The 20,777-nt window shown below is 35.9% G+C and overlaps 1 pseudogene; it reads left to right on the forward strand.

Annotated features, from left to right (window-relative positions):
• The first annotated feature begins 1,244 nt into the window (after positions 1-1,244).
• LOC145219459 (uncharacterized) lies at positions 1,245-14,765 on the forward strand (annotated as a pseudogene).
• Positions 14,766-20,777: the final 6,012 nt, after the last annotated feature.

The following is a 20,777-nucleotide window of genomic DNA, read 5'->3' on the forward strand; positions in this document are numbered from 1 at the left end:
GCGCGTGCTTACACCACAAAGGATAGTCACCTTTCCCCAACCGGCAACCGCGCCCTAGTGGTCGATGGTCCGATCCTCCTTACTCCCTTCTGTGCGTCCTTAAGACGTACGGAACCCCCCCCCCACAACCGTCCCTAGTTCGCTCAAACCCGGTCCTTTTCAGGACCCATGCGCGGTAGAACTAAACGGTCTGGACCCTACGCTCCTGGAGCATACATCTGCTGCATTTGTTTAGTTACCGATAAAGGACAGTTTCTACGTGGTATGTTGCAAACTGAGATCCTTGCAAGCACTAACTATTTTGCACAAATTGAGACAACGGTCAATTTCGACAACATACGTCACAGGTCGAGACCATTTCGACCATGACGTCAGCAAAAAGCTGAGTTCCCACGGCGTGCAACAAAGTTGTCCACCAAGGTCTCCTGGGGTGTTCCTGCCTTCAGTAGGGGAACCGAGGTTTTGGCTAAGTTGCCAACCAAGAAATCGAGGCAATTTAATTTTTGAAATGCTTGCTGAAATCAATTTTCCTATCCGCAACTTGGAGGGAATTGTCGAACGACGCGGGGGTCTAACAGACTTTACATGCAGAACCCGAGAGAGCTTGCAGAGAAGCTGAAGACGGTACGAGCGGACGAGTTCGCCCGTTTGCACGATCTCGAGATGACCACAGTTTTAGTCAAAGAGATACCGCTGTGTTTCTCCGTTGATGAGGATAGCGGGTAACTCGCCTCTAGACATGCCACTGTCAAGAAGGCAGAGAAGGTAAAGGACCGTTGCGGGGTCCAAGATGGAAAACGAGGTTTTTACCTCAAGACGGCTGAGTTGAGAGAAAACCCAATCGGCTCGAGAATACGAATCGGGGGATTCTCATTCTACGTGTGGTCTGAAGGACTACCCCCACTGTGTTTTGTATGCAGAAGATGTTGCTGCGAGCAGTGCCCCTCTAGCTAATGTTGCCATAGAGGGTCCTGTCGACCTCCAAGATGGCAACACAGACGCTGAAGAAAATAATGACGGTGTTTTAGAGGCCGCCAACTCCGCCGAAGAGAATCAGAATCTTGCGGGCCGTGTCTCGGACGCCTCGTTGAAGATGACGAAAAGATGGAGACCTTCGCCCCCGCAGACCAACAACCGCATACTGTGGGCCGCGTCTCTTACGCCCCCGCAAATCTTGACGGAGAGACAGAGACCTCCGCCCCCGCAGACCAACAACCGAATTCTGAAGCCCCGCTAAAGACAACATGCATCCTGAAGGCCGTCTCTCGGACGCCCCCGCCAAAGACGGAGTAACAGAAAGCAGCGGAATAGAAAGGCCCAAGAAGAAGAACCCTTGTGACGGCCTACTATTGGGAGATCCTGCACTGATCCACGAACTAAAATTACTGACTAATTCTACCCAAATAAGCACAAATAGCAAAGAGGAGGAAGAAGAAACGTTCATAAAACGCATGCACTCCTTCTCCGGCTCCTCAACATCGAGCGCGCACACCAGCAAACAGCGATCCAATCAAATAGCGCTTGTTTTGCAATTGTTTACTTTTGTTTTCGTTATATAGGCGCCTACGTCTGTTCTGTCTCGTATGCCTCTGATTGACCGATTTATCGACCAATCATACAAAGGCCTTTTATTTATTTTTGATTTGCACCATATGCGCTCTCAAACTTATAAGTTTATCCATATGCCATATCTCTGAATTGACTCTACGCGATCCAATCAAATAGGGCTTGTTTTGTAATTGTGTGCCTTTTGTTTTTGTTATTTACGCACCTACGCGTGTTCTGCCTCGTATGCCTGTTAACATGTTGTATATATTGCAATGTATGCGCTATTCAGTGCGTTTTTTGGTCCGTATTGGGTGCTTTTTCTATATTTTTGCGAAGTATGCGCTCTTGTGCACGTTCTTTCTGGGAAGCCTCTGATTGGCCGTTTCGTGGACCAATCACACAGTGCTTCTCGTTTCTTCAGTGTTTACATCTTTAGCGCCCTTTCGTTTTTGTTTTCTGTGTTGTTGGGATATGTTTTTGTTCGTTAACTTCTTATGTTTTGTTTGTTTACATCCGTATCAACCTTTTATAGTACTTGTTTTGTTTATATATTATGTATATTGTGCGACATATGCGCGCCAATAAAAGATTTAGGCGCCCATCAAATTTAGCCATTTATTTTCAAAAAACATTGAACTATTCTGTGCGATGTTCCTATACTGTGGCTTCCTTTCGGAAGGAGCGTTTCGCTCCCCAAACTTCCAAAAGCAGACACCGGAACGAAAACGAATTGTTTGGGCTACTTCCTTCACCAACATTTTGCAACCAACTGACAGGGAAAGGCAATTGAATTCATCGGCGTGTATTGCGTACAAGCGACCCTTCACTATCGGCGTGTATAGTGTACAAGCGACCTTTCACCATCGGCGCTGCCTTAATGCGATACCATAAATTAGCGCACGACACAGAAAATTGCGAAACAGGATCTTATGTTGTGACAAATATGCCCTGTGCTGTCACCACGCCAAAGCCAACCGAATGGTTTTTCCGGTGACTGACTTGCGATCACGACCAAGATTTTTTCACCTACGTAAGCGACTTACGTTTTGAAGTTACTGCATACATTGCCACGTGTATGGAATGTTCAGAGCAATATGTCAGTCAAACAAAAATTAGTTTTTAACCCGATGGAGTCTACATCGAGCTGTTCGCGGACGTCTGACATAAGTGTAGAGGCCCTTCATCAGCATTACCACAGTAAACATTTTAAACAAAAAGTTAGGTATTGCACAGTGTTCCAATGTGACTCTTGTTGAACCTCGCCCAGAAAAGTTGGATATTTGTGAAAATAAATGGCTTAGTTTGACGGAACCACAATCAATATTCAAGTGAATCAATATTCTTCCGACAGATCGATGACTGCAATCGCTTTGGTTTTACTACCGTGTTTGCTTGTTTCTTTTTGCGTCCTGATCTGATTTAATGACCTTGAATTGTCGCAGTTGCTTCACTTAAAATGAAATTTTATTAATGTGAAAAGATTTACTGCGCAATTTGCTTATTATAGGACCTATGCGCTTAAATAATAGTAGCGTGTATAGAATTTAAGTCAAATTATAGCAATGGTAAAACTCTGATTCGTATTTGTCTGTTTAAGCCAACCGTAAATTTTGCAATCAAACTATATAAGCATCACGTATACATTTTTAATCGAAATCTATGTTGAAAGAATGGTTTGCCATACCTATGCCGTGTTTGACGCTTTATATTGGGCTTATTCTCTGGGCTGTTGACTCAAGTATATATGGTCATCACTTTAGCAAATCTAATCGCTTGACGCTTCCTCGTACAGACAGTAAGGTATTCGAAAGCGATACTAAACAAAACAAAAATAGAACACAATTGACCTTACCTGGCATCTCCATTTTCGGGAGTGAAACACAAATCAGAGCCATTATCACAATCTTTCACTTCATCCCACAAGAACATTTGCGGGAGTGAGCACATTCGGTTGTTTTTGAAACATTTGAAGCCGTATCCGTTATTCCAGTGTTGAAACGCAGGACAGTCATTGCAGGGATCGCCATCACACACAGTCGAACGCTTCCAACAAGTTGAATTCGGACATCGGAAATGGGAGGGGCACAATATGCCGTCACAAAGTGTTTTATCCCGACATGGAATGTCACCCATGCAATATTCTTGTCTTCGCAGTGCGCACACTTTACTCACACCGTTAAGCGTGTTGTCGCAGCTGTAAAGTGAAATATTATGAATTTAATGTGACAAGTATCCAATTATTAAATACGATGATTAACGAAATTCGTAACATTAATAAAAATGAATCTTAACATTGAATACAAATATAATCCTCATTATTCGCTTTTGATGTTATGTTACTTTAAAATTTTTAAAACAAAACAAAAAATGTAACGTTCACCTGATATAGGTTGATGTTAAGTTTTCAGGGTTGGTGGAAAATGTGACTTGTTTCTCATCACTTCCGTCACCGCATTCCCGATATCCATTACAAAAAAACCGGGCATATAAAGCACTTCGACCACCTTCGCAGTTGAAAACTGTAACAAACACAAACATTGTGGCGGATTGTTGACGTTGTTTTACATCACAGTGACAATCAGTAAACGTACTTCAAACCAGTCACCAAATTTTAGCAAATAAATGTGCAAATGTTGCTAGTAAGTAAGCATTTGTTAAAATTGTTTTCATATAAAATGTCAGCACGTCGCGAATAAACAGTTATATTTGTTGTAAAGTAAATAAATCGTTTTTGTGACAAGGAAAATGAACTGACATCATACCACACGAGAGCTGATAATTTGCTTAACACTCTAGAAGGCACAGGAAGCACTTGTGTCTATTTAAAAATATATTTCTGTTAAGATACTGAAGGTTAGGGCTGTTTGTTTTGTGATAGGGTTTTGTATCAAAGAGATCAAATCAAATGTATTTTTTTTTTCATTTTTAACTTAAAACCTACTAAATTTGTTTCTAACACTAAACCTGTTTTACAGCTATTTTAATAATTTAACTCTTTGCGCTGCCTATCGGTATTTAGCTAAATTTCGGCTGATGTGAGTTCTGGTGTGGCGAAGGTGTTTGACGGACTGTGGTAACTGTATAAACAACACTTATATGATAGCGTCTATAGTAGCATGAGCAATATACATAATGTTTACCATGGTATTATAAGAAATATTACCACAATATTAACTAGGTATATGCGCATTGATCTATACACAACGCAAGTTTTAAAATAGGCATTTTAAGAGACTTGCAAAGACTGGACACTATTAGTCTCAAACAAAGCAATTAAACACACTTGGCCACAAAGAATGCTACACGATTGTTTCACTTTATCATGATGTTGGGACAATTTTTTTAGGGATGAATATTGAGTAAACTGATGAATTAAAAGTTATTGCGCAGAATACGTTGATTTTATGAAAACTTACACTGAGAGCATGTAGGTGGTGCAAACAACAATATGAAGATTGCAGCAACAAACATCATGGAGAGATTTCTAAACAAATAAACAAACATTAGCCCACGTTGTGAACAATGTATCTGTTCACTAGTCACTCAAATCACAGATTTCCATAACATGACTGCATAATGCTGTTTAATGTTTAATAAGTCACTCACCTTTTAACTTACAGTGATGTTATTTTAGTTGACCTTGTGTAAGAAAGGAGAACGAAAAACTGATGTAACCTAAAATGTGTTAAATGTTAAGTATTAAAATAGCCTGACTTGTCTTGTTTACTAAACTGGATCAACTGACAATTTGTGTCATTTAACAGCATATTTATACTTTTAAAATTATTTTTTCTTTTTTTTCGGATTTTTTCTGCGATTTACGACACGTGGAATAACTGACATTTCCCCTACCTCGCTCGTCAGCAGATTTCCTGAAAAAAGAAAATTAACACGTCATTTGTATCCGTGTTCATTTGCAAATGATGAATGCTGCAAGTGATTGCAAATGCAAATGCTGCAAGTGCAGAACCTAAATGTCACTAAATGTAAACAAAACAAGTTTTTCTAACATAACATGTTTGTACTGTGGCGAAATTATTTACACTACATTTCAGTTACAAAGCACACAGCACCCTTTTTTATCAAGGTATATCTTGTTATGTTTTTTTCATGGCATCTGCTTTACTTGTGCTCTGTATAATGATATTTCATTAATCTGTTTATTTTCAAATGTGATTTTCCTATGTTTTCTTTTCAGCGCCACCAGCATCTGTTAGTTATTTTTACGCTAATTTTCAATCTTGTTGTTTCGTTTAATTTGTTTCACTGTTCGTTTTAGTTGCACGGTCATTTTTAAAACATCAATTATGGATGTATTTGGTAGCCTTCAATAAATTGTGTGGGCCTGTGATTAGTCAACAGCCCAATTGCTAAAGCCGGTTGGCACTTGTTGTAAAACGACACTGTGTTCTGCTGAGAGGCTTCTGGTGAACAGTCGATTTTCCATTGCTTTGATTTGATGTGTCGTATTAGTTTTCATGTGGATAGACCTGGTGTATTGAAGTCGTTGCAATTTCGCATACCTATTACAGAATATACTAACCGCGCGATGCTCTTTTTGTAAAACCAGTATTTTCTTGGTAAGCCATAATAGCAGTGTTATGAGACGTTTACTAAATTGGGGAAACAATCCCGGGGCATATAGCAGATTGGCAGGTCTATTATGGTTTACTTTGTAAAGGATTGATAGCCACCATAAATTGCAAGATTGAATTTTGGGGCAGTCAAAATATTTCGGTAACAGAACAGCACATACTTTGGTTTTTAAGTTTGGTTTACACACAGTGCGTTTCATCGACACCCTATTCTAAACAACACAACTCCATCAAACCCTTACAAAAGTAAACGAGCCACAATTTTACTTTGCACAGAAAGTGACAATTTGGGGCAGTTTAAGCGTGGCGTTCATAGTTTGTCGTTGTTCAAATGTTAACAGCTTGATCATTTTTTGCCTGATAGATGTTTGAGCATTGAGTTTTGGCTTCAAATCCCACATCTTGGTGGCGATAAGTTATTTACAACTATATTATTACTAACTGCTCATAATTATGATTAGACTAAAACCATAATTAATCGTTTTGCAGGAGAAAATTGTAAGTTTAATATCGATTCATATACAACAAGATTTCATAACTCTTTTTTAGAGTAACGACTTTGTGGACTGTGCGTTGCATTAAACGCATAATCTCGTAAGGTAAAAGCATATTTAAATAAGATCCAACAGTTGTTTCTCTACGCAAACGAATAACGCTATTTTCGTGTGGGTGCACAAACAAATTTTACTGCAATACGAACACCAATGCAAGCATCGATATTTAATTAGCTCTTCAGTTTATTGTGCTTCTTTAAGTTGGACTGTATACAGCAGCTGTTAGTGTCAACACGAAACATTAACGTTCTCTTACTACAATACTATGCATGCGCAAATACATATTGAAACCCTAGTGGAATAAATGTAAGGAGCAGGAATGCATTAATTTTAGCAAGTAATTTCATTTAAAACATTGCTGTTTTATGCCAGGTTTTCTTCAAACCCCTATCAGTTCAATAGTCAGGCTCCATTTCCTGTATTTTAAGAACATAATCCTGGCATCAGGGTTTCCCGGCCCCACAATCCTAGTTGAACATCGAAGGCAGGGATGGGGAACCTACTTAGTACCGCGGGCCGCATGAATTGCACAACATTTCGAGCGGGCCAATTTTAAAAAATATGGGAATCAAATACCCAAAGCAGTCAAGTGGCTTGGCATTTCAACGCTTTTTTTATTTTAATTTTTTGCTGCTACGTATTTGCAACCAACAAGGAATACAGGTTTATCCTTCATATTCTTAAAAAGGACCAGTTTGTCCATTCCTTCTGGTACACACTAGCTTCACCACCCTTCTTTCTTTTTTCCAAGACTATATTTTAATTAGCAATAAGGATCCAACAATTTGTACAGTAAGCTAATAGCTCTAAAATCAATTTAAAACTATAACACTAGGGTTGCCGGGTGCTGTCCGCTGGATTCGGACAGTATTTGTCTAAAAACTATATAAGCGCCGAGTTTTACAAAAATACAAAGTGGCGGACGTAAAATATGACGTCACTTACGCATGCAACCACAAGAACTGAAATCCAACCTCATTATCGCCCAACAAACTTTCCCATGTTCGAAAAAAAAAACGTGTTTGAAATAATATTTAAACGAAAATCACAAGCTTACATTATTGTTATTTTCATAGGAACGGCCATTAAAACGATAGAATAATTCGCTTTCATTATACCTTGTTAGCTCTAATAACACGATCAAACAGCAGAGATAAAATTATACGGTTTATACGAGTCAACTTGAAATTGCAGTCAGATACTGCTCGCAAAGTTTCAGATTCTTCAGGTTAGCAAAACCGAAATAACATCATATTTTTTCTCCACAGACGACCGTTAACGCAACAGAAGCACCTCGCTATTGCCATAACTTATTGGTTCCAAAATACGAACGAATAAAGATAAAATTAAACGTTTTTTGACAAGCCAACTTGGAATTGCAGTTAGAAAATGCTCGAAAAATTTCACATTATTCAGGTTGGCGAAACGTAAATGACAAGCGTACATCATTCTTCTTTTATGTAGGACCTTGTTAGCTCTATAACACGAACAAACAGAGATAAAATTGAATAGTTTGCAAATACCAACTTGGAATTGCAGTCAGATACTGTAAGTTTCAGATTGTTCAGGTTAGCGAAACGGAAGTGACAAGCGAATTTCATACCTTATTGGCTACACAACACGAACCAACTGAGATACAATTAAACGGTTTTCACGAGCCAACTTAGAATTGCAGAGAGAAATTGCTCGCGAAGTTTCAGATTGTCCAGGTTAGCGAAACGGAAATCACAAGCGTACACCATTCCTATTTTCGTAGTTACTGCCGTTAAAACGATAGAATAGTTCGCTCTCTGCATAGCAAGTAACCTCTAAACCACGAACAAACAGAGATAAAATAAAATGGTTTCCACGAGCCAACTTGGAATTGCTTTCAGATACTACTCGCAAAGTTTCAGTTTGTTTAGGTTAGCAAAACCAAAATAGCATCATATTTATTTCTCCCAAGACGACCGTTAACGCAACAGAAGCACCTCGCTGTTATCATAACTAGTTGAATCTAAAACACGAACAAACTAGGACAAAATTAAACGTTGATTTTGCAAGCCAACTGGGAATTGCGGTCAAGAATTGGTTGCAAAATGCTGCTCGTTTCACTCATCGGATGAAAGAAATATCAAAAACAGACGTTCTCATTGTTCGCATAGCACGAAGACTCCCGCAATAAATAAACTTCCTCTTGGCATTACTAACTATCTCTCAAACACGATCGGATTTAAGTAAAATTAAACGGTTTGCTCTAGTCAAATTGAAATTACTCGTACGAACTGCTGGCCAAGTTTCAAGTTGTTGCCAAATATTTAACGAAAACGAAGAACCAACATTCTCACTATGTGTGCAATTGGCCCGTTTGCTTTACATAGGAAATTCGCTGTTGATATAACTAAGTGGCTTTAAAACACGAGAGTGCTGAGATATAAAAAATTAAAAGAACGTATTTCAAAGTTAGAAATATAGACAAAATCTGCCAGCAAAATTATGGTCTTGTCGGATGAGCGAAAAGAAATTTAGAAACGAACTGTTGCCACAAGCCAAGTTACAATTTTAGTCAGAAACAACCTACAAAGTTGTAGTTAAATCCGATAAAACTTTATCTGGTTGCAGTTCCAAATTTTAGTTTGCGGCGATCAGTTGATAGGAAATAAAAAAGTGAAAAATTTAAATGAACAAATGTTTGAAATGAATCATTACTCGCAAATGTTAATGCTGTGTTGTAACGGTATCTAAATTGTTTGCAGCTGTAATAATGCGCTTACATTGATATATTTTGGAAATAAATATTTACGATTCTGGAAATTTCGGTTCGCAATATATGATTGACATTTCCATGTCTGCTGTTCCCCATCAAAAATTCAAACCGAACGGATCAGAGTTTATTTTTGGAACAGAATCTTACATCATGTCACGCAAGTATTTAATATGCCACATATAAACATATTGTTTTGTGCGACAGTATTTCTACAAAACAAGAACTAGTCACCACGAAACTAGTAATATTCCTGCGGACTTTTTCAGGTGAAAATATGCGGATTTTCATTATTCCGATCACACAGAAATATACAATTTTAAAAGTATAAAGTTTCTCATGCTCAACTTGCTTTTCGGGCAAAATTGATTAGATTTATAACATAATTTTTGCATTATTGTGTTGTTTTCACAAACATTAAAGTATTTATATCTTGCAATCACGAAAATAGTCATTGAATAAACTGGGTTGCAACGATTTTTCGCAATTATTAGAACGTCAATACGCACCATGCTAAAGTGCACTATTTATTTGGAAACTCTCTGTAACCGTGTACATTTATGTTTGTAATATAGAGCAATGGTTGACTGGACGACTATTCTTATGTCACCGAATTCGTATTTAGGCTTAAAATACAATGCAATGTAATGAAGGCCATGGCTGATTGCAAAAGCTGGCTTGGAAAACAAACGTCTAATTTTTGCAGTTAAGTGCTGTGGTAAACTGTATGACCCTTGTGTCATGTTCGGCTTTAAAATGTATAAAGACGGAATCAAAGCAGAAATTTGCATTTACAATTTGATTTGAGTAGCTCTGTTGAGACGCCTAGTGCAAAGGCATAAAGAAATTAAAAAGACATTGCTATGCATTATTGCCATAATCGTTGCTTACAAAATGAGATTTCATAACTTTGTTGTAGTTATATACTTTGTTGTGTAAGTGAGTTATATTTTAGTCGTGACTCAAGAACGACGACCAAAGATATTGAATTTCGTCCGTCAATGGGCTCATCATGGTTAATAGAACAGTTTATAAAACCTGCGAATAATGATAAAGTTTCGAATGCAAATGTAATTTGGGGTAGCTTGTAAGCATAATTAATGTATTCCTGTGTTGGTATATTAGAAACCTTTTGTTATTGAAATCCTAAAATCAAAATATAACTTAATCAAACTGGTTTGTAACGATATTTAGTGATTGGTAATTAAGATCATAGTTTTGTTTTGCCAAGCTAGATCCAATCCCGATTGCACACCTGTAATCGGTGGTCTTGTGCCCATGGTATTGCCAAACAAATTTAACGCATCACATCACGCCACGCAGCCTTACATGAATGATTTGCGCGCAGTGCGCTATTAAAAAATTTGGAACCAAAAACAAAATGGTGCGTTTGTCAAAAAACACTCTCACTTGGATATACAACTATCTGTTGGTTATGTAGAGAAGTAATCAATTAACTATAAAACAGATGTTTTAAGTTATTTATTACTAGGAAACTGTTATGCTGTTTTGAAACGTAGCAATGTAATTAAAAGTGCAGCAAGCATACACAGTTTGTAACAGATTAAAAGTTGTTAAATGCAGCAAAAATGCACTTGACTTATTATGTTCGATTCTGATACTTTGCGATGGCAAATATATCATTGAAATAGCCTGGTGGTTGTTCCACATAAAAAGTCCAAATCCAAAGGCTCCGTGTTTTATTTCGGAACAAATTCATTTATAGTTACGAGGAATTAAACATTCGCAGAACTACTATCAGGCACAAGAACTACAAAATTTTCCACGATTCCCATTAAATTTGTGATTGACGTTTCCTAAACGTTGTTCCGCTTCAAATATTGCCAACCTGACGTTTCAGGGTTTAATTATAGCACAGGATCTCACACCAAGTAAAGCAAGGTGTTAATTTGCTATAAAAACATATTGTTTTATATTCAATTAAAGTTTCCTTAAAACAAGATCACAACCCACCTCCGAACCTCCAAATATACAATTTTGCGTGTGGTAATTGTTTGCTGGTTTCATTATTCGCTTCTTTAAAGAAATACACTGTTTGACAATGTATGCGGTTTTACGTCGACGCTTTTGTCTCTTTCAGTTATGATTTGTGTGTTTTACTTTGATCCCGCCTGGTAATACGTTTTAGTTGAGGGACGAAAAGCAACAAATGGCACCATAAATGGTGAAATTAATTTTACAAATAGTGAAAAAAATTTTAATGCCCAAGGATATGATTATGATATTGCAACACCCAAATCCCATTTCGTTACAAAAAACTTGGTTGTAAATGTTAAAATCGTCCACATTGTTTTTCAAAATGAGCAAAAAGACTTAGTACGTGCATGTAGCAAGTACAACTATAATTGACTAAGAGATTGTGTCCATGTAATAAATAGGTATATTTGCAGACTACACGAAACACGTTTTCTGCATGACGATTGGTCGAAACGCTTACGTATATACAACACAACACAATGCAATGAAGGGTTTTGGCTGAATGCACAAAGTTCGCTTGGAAAACAAGCGTCGAAATTTGTGCCTATAAATATTCTATGGTAAACTATATCACCCTTGTGTTAATTTCGGCTTCATACAGAATAAAGACTGAATCAATACAGAATTTCCATTCAAAATTTGATTTAAGTAGCTCTGTTTAGACACCTAGTGGAAAAGCATCAAGCAAAACCATATTGATTTTAAAACGACATTGACATGCATTACATATGATCGTTGCTTACAAAAAGAATCTCATACTGTGTTGTGTATATAAGTTATACGGTACTTGTGACTCAAGAACGGGATCCAAGATATTAAATTTCGTCCGTTAATGAGCCCTTCATGGTTAAATTAACAGTTTAAATTTTTGGCCTATCATGGTTAAATATTCGAATGCCACTGCAATTCCCGAGTAATTTTTAGAAAAATTATACATTTCTGAAGAGAGTTCACACTGTTTCGACCTATAAGATCTCATCAGTGCATCTGGTGACCGAGAGATCGGCCATATTGGCTAGTCGGCAGCTTATCATTTATTGGCTCCATGCTTTTACATTAACACATTTCTGTGTTGGTATTTTACAAACCTTATTTACTAAAATCACGTAAAATAGAACTTCACCACATTTTTTTGGAATTGGTAATAATTGTCATAGTTTTGTTTTGTCAAGCTATATCCAATCCCGATACGACATTGATTGTCCAATACGCGAAACCTGAAATCGGTCGTCTTGCGCCCATGGTGTTAAAATCTTTCTTAACGCATCACTTTACGCCACGCAGCCTCACATGAATGGTTTGAGCGCAGTGCGGCATCAAAACATTTCGGACCATTTTAAAATCAAATGGCCCGTTTGACAAAAACAAAAACAAAAAAAAAACGCTCCCACGTACATATGCATCTATCTGTTGGTTATGTTAAAAAAATGATCAATGAGCAAAATTTAAAGTTATCCAAAACTCGAAAAAAGATGATGGGGCACCAACATACACATTTCGCAACAGAATATAAATTCCTAAATGCAGTAAAAATGCGCTTGATTTGAATCTTTTTGAAGAAATAATGATATTCCGAGAAATTTCAATGAGTAAATAGATTAGATGGCTCTTCCCTGTCTATTGTTCCGCATCAGAAATTCAATCCGAACGACTCAGAGTCACTTATGGCACAAAATGTCAGTGTATGAGGTCGACACATGTCCCGAGCAGCTTAAGAATTTAATTTATCGCATAAAAGACGTAAGTTTTTTCCAACGTATTTTTCTTAAAAAAAGAACACAAGTCACCACCCTAATAGTCGTGTACATTTTTAAAACTTTTGCAAGTGTTTACTTGACAATTTTTTTTCAAAACAAGCACTAAGGCTTTGTACATGCATAATTGTGCTTGTAACAAGCTTAACTATTGACAAAGCAATTATGTCTATGCAATAAATAGGCACTTTCGCAGACTACACGAAACTCAACCCGGTTATAACATGTAGGGGAGAGCGGGGTAAAATGAGGTGGTGGGGTAAAATGAAGTTGACCGTTTTTAGGCGACCTACTTACGCCACCGTGCGCCGAATCTGTGTTTAGGCGGCCATTTTGACTATCAATCTTGTCAAGGAAAGATTTTGATTTCGGCGGTTATTTAAAAAGTTTATAGTAAAAATTTTAAAATAGCCTGTTTCTTAAAATAAGTGACATAATTTTGATTCTTTTTTCCCAAGACATATACAGTTAAGAAATAAAAAGTCTGTGATTTAGATTGGTTAGTGCTGAGACAAAACAATTGGTAATGAATCAAAAAGTTTTCCAGTTATTATTATTTTTTGTGAAAGCTTTTTCTGTTCAGTACAGGTGGAGGGCAAAATGAAGTACCCCACTTCATTTTACCCCACTGTGGTATTGCAATACAACGAACCCATATTTATTGTTTTTGCTATCACAATGGCAAGCTATCCAGTATTTTTATTGGTATAGCATAGCTGGCTAACTGCCAAACAGTTAAGACACAAAGAATTCTTTTAGGATTTGGAAATTATATTATTTTTTATTTAAATGTAATCTATCGAAGTTTGTATTTTCATTAGACAACCAGCATGGCAAGAATATATAAGAGAAAAACTAATAGACAAAACTGGTACTGTTATTAATTGATTTAAAACAACAGGTACTTGGCCAGTAAATGAAAATGTCTTTGATGAGGCAGATTATGCCCTCTTGACAACTACTGATATTGACCCATCTATTATCACCACTCCATCGGTCACAATACTTTTAAAAGAGTCGTTTAAATAACATAGTGCTGAATGCTGAGCCAAACATGGACAATGCTACCACCTACCAGTATCACAGATACTACATCAAATCGTGATTTGTCATTTGCCCAATCTATTTGTGATGTGATGCCAATTACAAAAGTCAAACAAACAACTATTAGAAAAAAAGAGGTGTTCAACAAGTATTTTAACTAGCTCCCCTTATCTGTTAAAGCTGAAGTTACAAACATGAAACAAAGAAAAAAATACCTAAAAAGGGAAAATGCTGCAAGAAGTCTTTAAAGTATAAAAAAGCTGCAAACAATGTGAAAGTTAATCAAAAAGAAGATGCAGCCTGCTTATTTTGTGAGTTTTATTCCAATTCTGCAGAAGGATGGATTTGATGCTGTATCTGTCCTAGGTAGGCACATTACTTGTGTGCTGGAGTTGAAGAGTTTGAAGGTGTATTTGCGATTTATGCCAGTGATTAGGCCTGTTACTGAAAAAAAGTGTTTATTGGTTGTATTTGTTGTTGTTTTTCGCAACTACTTTGTTTATAAATGCAAAAAAACAATTTGTTGCTATTTCGTGTATTTTCTTCTTACTCATTTTAGTGCAGTATGACAAAACCTCATTTTACCCTACCCATGGGGCAAAATGGGAAAAAACGGACCCTTGGGAAATTTAAAATAACTTGTTGTTTGTAAAGTAAAGCTTGGCTATTGGGGTTGGTTTCTGTAGGAGATAGATTAAACTACCTGTCATGTAAGTTTGGGTTCAATATTACCAGTGTTAACGAAGCTACGACGGTTTCCGCGTAAGTGTCCCATTATACCCCGCTTTCCCCTACAGTTATGCTCGTCCAGAGAGAAATGGTTGACTGCACGACAATCGTTTGGTTAACGCTTTCGTATTAAGGCATACAATGCAATACGACGAAATGCTATGGCTCATTGCATGAAGCTCGCTGAGAAAAACGCGTTTAAATGTGTGCATTTAGAAGTGCTATGGGAGTCTGTACGACCCCTGTATTTTGTTCGGCGATCAAAACGGACTGAATACAAAAATTTCAAAACCCAGTTGATTCGAGTAGCTCTCTGGAGGTACCTAGTGAGAATAATTTCTAAAAAAAACCTTTCGTCATTTTAAAAGACATTACTATCCATTACATGATTGTTACTTACAAATAGTGGCGTTGCACATAGTCACCAAGCATTCGATATGATGCATTTAAAAGGGCCTGACGTACTATCATTTCAGTATAAGTGTGCTTCAGGGTTGATCCCAGCTATTCATCTATGTCTTTTCAAAGGCTTTGAGTCCTAGGCGTTACCGCGAACAAACCCGGTCAAGGTTTCTTGTGTCTCTGTATGAGTCAGGTGCCATGGACTATTCAGTTAAGTTTTTGGCCCAGTACTACAAACTAAAAAAGAAATTAAATGGATTTATTTACGTTCAATTAGTGTCGGATATTTGATTAACAGTTTGGTCACAGGAAGTCAGTAGAGAGCAATGAAATCGAATTCGGGGAACAAATCACACTGTGTTATGGAACAACGATCACAATGGAGGGGGTTCAATATTTCTTAGGCAACGTGCAACCTGTAGTTCAGATTTGCTAATCTGAAAGCCCACAGTAACCCACAGAAGTTCAAGTTACAGAAGCACAAAACATTCTGCTTTCTCTTACATTATATTTTCATTTATATTATTAGTTCTCACTATGATATATTAGGTCATTAACATATGGAAACAACAAGTAAATTACAACAATACTGTTAAATGGAGGTATTTTGCACCTCCTTTCAATCTTTTAATACGGGGAACTTAATCAGGGGTGCATGTGTCCTTAATATCCAAGGACTGATTTACTAACAGAAAAACTGTCTTCACATGCTTTGATATTTCTGCTGGTACCAAGTGTTTGTTGTGAATGACTTACTTCACAAAAAAAACTGTCTTCACATGCTTTATTATTTCTGCTGATACCAATTACTTGCTATAAATGACATAATTCACTAATGGAGAAACTTTTTTCACATGTTTCAATATTTCTGCCGGTACCAGGGGTAAGTTGTAAATGACTTACTTCACTAATACAAAAACTGATCTTCACATGCTTTAATATTTCTGCTGGTGCCAAGTGTTCGTTGTAAATGAATTACTTCACTTACAGAAAAACTGTCTTTACATGCATTAATATTTCTGCTGGTGACAAGTGTTTGCTGTAAATGACTCACTTCACAAACAGAAAGACTCTACTCACGTGCATTATTATTTCTGCTGTTACCAAGAGTTTGTTGTAAATGACTTACTTCAATAATGAAAAACTCTCATCACATTCTTTAATATTTCTGATTATACCAAGTATTAGCTGTAAAAGACTTACTTGACTAATAGAAAAACTATTTTCACATACTTTGATATTTCTGCTCGTACCAAGTGTTTGCTGTTAATGACTTACTTCATTAATAGAAAAACTGTCTTCAGACGTTTTAATATTTCTGCAGGCACCAAGTATTTGTTGTAAATGACTTACTTCACTGATAAGAAGACTGTCTTCACATGCTTTAATATTTCTGCTGGTACCAAGTGTTTGCTACAAATGACATAATTTGCTAATGATAAACTGTCTTCATATGCATTAAAATTTCTGCTGGTACCAAGTATTTGTTGTAAATGACTTATTTCACTTATAGAAAAAACTGTCTTCACATGCTTTAATATTTTTGGTGGTAACAAGTGTTTGCTGTAAATGACTTACTTACAAACAGAAAAACTCTGTTCACATGCTTTAATATTTCTGCTGTAACCAGATGTTTGCCATAAACGCCATAATTCACTAATGGAAAAACTGTCTCCATATGATTTAATACTTCTGCTGGTGGAAAGTGTTTGCTATAAATGACATAATTCACTAATGATAAACTCCCTTCATATGCTTTAATAATTCTGCTGTAACCACATGTTTTCTATAAATGACATAATTCACTAATGGAAAAACTGTCTTCATACGATTTAATATTTCTGCTGGTACAAAGTGTTAGCTGTAAATGACTTACTTCACTAATAGAAAAACTGTCTTCACATGGTTAATATTTCTGCTGGTTCCAAGTATTTGCTACAAATGACATAGTTCACTAATGATAAACTCTCTTGATATGCATTAATATTTCTGCTGGTACCAAGTGTTAGCTGTAAATGACTTACTTGACCAATAGAAAAATGTTTTCACATGCTTCAAAGTTTCTGCTCGTACCAAGTGTTTGCTGTTAATGCATTACTTCATTAATAGAAAAACTGTCTACACATGCTTTAATATTTTTGCTGGTGACAAGTGTTTGCTGAAAATGAATTATTTCACAAACAGAAAAACTCTGTTCACATACTTTAATATTTCTGTCGTTACCAAGTGTTTGCTATAAATGACATAATTTACTAATGATAAACTGTCTTCATATGCTTTAATATTTCTTCTGGTACCAAGTTTATGCTATAAATGACATAATTCACTAATGATAAACTCTCTTCTTATGCTTTAATATTTCTGCTGAAACTAGATGTTTGCTATAAATGACATAATTCACTAATGGAAAAAACTGTCTTCATATGATTTAATATTTCTTCTGGTACCAAGTTTATGCTACAAATGACAAAATTCAGTAATGATAAACTGTCTGCATATGCTTTAATATTCCTGCTGGAACCAAGTGTTTGTAGTAAATGACTTACTTTACTAATAGAAAAACTGTCTTCACACGCATTATTATTTCTTCTGGAACCAAGTATTTGTTGTAAATGACTTACTTCACTGATAAGAGGACTGTCTTCACATGCTTTAATATTTCTGCTGGTTCCAAGTATTTGTGGTAAATGACTTATTTTACTTATAGAAAAAACTGTCTTCACATGCTTAAATATTTTTGCTGGTAACAAGTGTTTACTGTAAATGACTTACTTACAAACAGAAAAACTCTGTTCACATGCTTTGATATTTCTGCTGTTACCAAGTGTTTGCTATAAATAATATAATTCACTAATGGTAAACTGTCTTCATATGCTTTAATATTCTTGCTGGTACTAAGTGTTTGCTGTAAATTATATAATTCACTAATGATAAACTGTCTTAATATGCTTTAATATTTCTGCTGGAACCAGATGTTTGCCATCAATGCCATAATTCACTAATGGAAAAACTGTCTTCATATGATTTAATATTTCTGCTGGTACCAAGTGTTTGCTATAAATGACACATATATCTAATGAAAAACAGTCTTCATATGCTTTAATATTTCTGTTAGAAACAGGTGTTTGCTATAAATGACATAATTTACTAATGAGAAAACTGGCTGGATATGATTTTGTATTCATCTGGTTCAAAGTGTTTGCTGTAAACGACGTAATTCGCTAATCGAAAAACCATCTTCATCAGCTTGAATATTTCTGCTGGAACCAGATGTTTGCTAAAAATGACATAATCCACTAATGGAAAATGTCTTCATATGCTTTAATATTTCTGGTGGTTCAAAGTGTTTGCTACAAATGACATAGTTCACCAATGATAAACTCTCTTCATATGCTTTAATATTTCTGCTGGCACGAAGTGTTAATATTTCTGCTGGCATGACTTACTTGACTAATAGAAAAACTGTTTTAGCATGCTTTAATATTTCTGCTCGTACCAAGTGTTTGCATTTAATGACTTGCTTCATTAATAGACAAACTGTCTTCACATGCTTTAATATTTCTGCTGGTAACAAGTGTTTGCTGTAAATGACTTTTTTCACAAACAGAAAAACTGTGTTCACATGTTATAATATTTTTGCTGATACCATCTATTTGCTATTAATGACTTAGATCACTAATAGAAAAACTGTCTTCATATGCCTTAATATTTCTGCTGGAACCAAGTGTCGGTTGTAAATGACTTACTTCACCAACAGAAAAACCGTTTTTGCCTGACCTAATATTTCTGCAGGTACCATCTTTTTGCTATAAATGATTTAGTTCACTAATAGAAAAACTGTCTTCATATGCATTAATATTTCTGCTGGAACCAAGTGTTGTCTGTAAATGACTTATTCCACTAATTGAAAAACTGCCTTCACATGCTTTAGTATTTCTGCTCATACCAAGTATTTGCTACAAATGACATAATTCACTAATGGAAATACTTTCTTCACATGTTTTAATATTTCTGCTGATACCAAGTGTTTGCTGTAAATGATAAAATACACTAATGAAAAAAAAAACTGTCATCACATGTTTTAAAATTTCTGCTAGTACCAAGTGTTTGCTGTAAATAACACAATTCACTAAAAAAAAAAACTGTCTTCGTATGCTTTATTATTTCTGCTGTAATCAAGTGTCGGTTGTAAATGACGTACTTCACCAATAGAAAAACTGTTTTTGCAAGACCGAATATTTCTGCAGGTACCACCTTTTTGCTATAAATGATTTAGTTCACTAATAGAAAAACTGTCTTCATATGCATTAATATTTCTGCTGGACCAAGTGTTGTCTGTAAATGACTTATTCCACTAAATGAAAAACTGTCTTCACATGCTTTAGTATTTCTGCTGATACCAAGTATTTGCTACAAATGACATAATTCAATAATGGAAATACCTTCTTCACATGTTTTAATATTTCTGCTGGTACCAAGTTTTTGCTATAAATGACACATATATCTAATGAAAAACTGTCTTCATATGCTTTAATATTTCTGTTGGAAACAGATATTTGCTTTAAATGACATAATTTACTAATGAGAAAACTGGCTGGATATGATTTTGTATTCATCTGGTTCAAAGTGTTTGCTGTAAATGATGTATATCACTAATAGAAAAACTGTCTTCACATGGTTAATATATCTGCTGGTACCAAGTGTTTGCTATATTTGGTATAAATCACTTAGTTCAGTAATAGAAAAACTGTCTTTACCTGCTTTAATATTTCTGCTGATACCATCTATTAGCTATAAATGACTCAGTTGACTAATAGAAAAACTGTTTTCATATACTTTGATATTTCTGCGGGAACCAAGTGTTGTCTGTAAATGACTTACTCCACTAATAGAAAAACTGTCTTCACATGATTTAATATTTCTGCTGGTACCATGCATTTGCCATGAATGACTTACTTTACTAATAGAAAAACTGTCTTAAAATGCTTTACTATTTCTGCTGGTACCAACTATTTGTTGTAAATGACTTGCTTCACTGGTAGAAAATCTGTTTTCATATGTATTTCTGCTGGTACCGTCTAATTGGTATAAATCACTCAGTTCAGTAATAGACAAACTGTCTTCATATGCTTTAATATTTCTGCTAGTACCAAGTGTCTGTTGTAAATGACTTATTCCACTAATAGAAAAACTGGCTTCACATGCTTTTATATTTCTGCTGATACCGTCTATTAGCTATAAATGACTTAGTTGACTAACAGAAGAACTGTCTGCAAATGCTTTGATATTTCTGCTGGTACCAAGTGTTAGCTAAAAATGAGATAACTCGCTAATGGAAAAACTGTCTTTAGGTGCTATAATATTTCTGCTGGTACCAAGGGTTTGTTGTAAAAGACTTACTTCACTCATA

The sequence above is a fragment of the Phallusia mammillata genome, chromosome 3 (assembly GCF_965637545.1).
Source record: "Phallusia mammillata chromosome 3, kaPhaMamm4.hap1.1, whole genome shotgun sequence".
Lineage (NCBI taxonomy): Eukaryota > Metazoa > Chordata > Ascidiacea > Phlebobranchia > Ascidiidae > Phallusia > Phallusia mammillata.